Source organism: Guillardia theta, assembly GCF_000315625.1.
Source record: "Guillardia theta CCMP2712 unplaced genomic scaffold GUITHscaffold_74, whole genome shotgun sequence".
NCBI classification, from domain to species: Eukaryota; class Cryptophyceae; order Pyrenomonadales; family Geminigeraceae; genus Guillardia; species Guillardia theta.
In genome coordinates this window covers 275,246-275,495 of record NW_005434600.1, presented here as the reverse complement: position 1 = coordinate 275,495, position 250 = coordinate 275,246, and the positions used below count along the sequence as shown (strand labels likewise).

The 250-nt window shown below is 59.2% G+C and overlaps 1 protein-coding gene across 1 annotated transcript in view; it reads right to left on the bottom strand.

Annotated features, from left to right (window-relative positions):
- Nucleotides 1-250, bottom strand: part of GUITHDRAFT_154392 (hypothetical protein) — a gene marked incomplete at its 3' end in the record, with an annotated part of 22,052 nt that overhangs the window by 19,946 nt on the left and 1,856 nt on the right. The window lies entirely within an intron of this gene.

Sequence of the window (250 nt, the reverse complement as noted above, 5' to 3'; positions counted from 1 at the left end):
GGGCAGCAGGCAAGCAGGGAAGCAAGGGCGGAGGTTGCTGGCGGGCGTATGTGAGCTGTCAGTGAGTGTGCGAAGGTTTGAAAGGGAAGCTGGAGCAGCGCGAGGGAAGCTTGCTTGTCGACGCTGTAGGGAGGATCGAGTGTGAGGGCGGGCCTGGAGCTGCAGAAGACCGCAGGCATGCCGTGAATGAGGCGCGCTTGGGTGGTGTTGATCATGAACAACAGAGTATGGTGTTGATTTGCATCTCCTC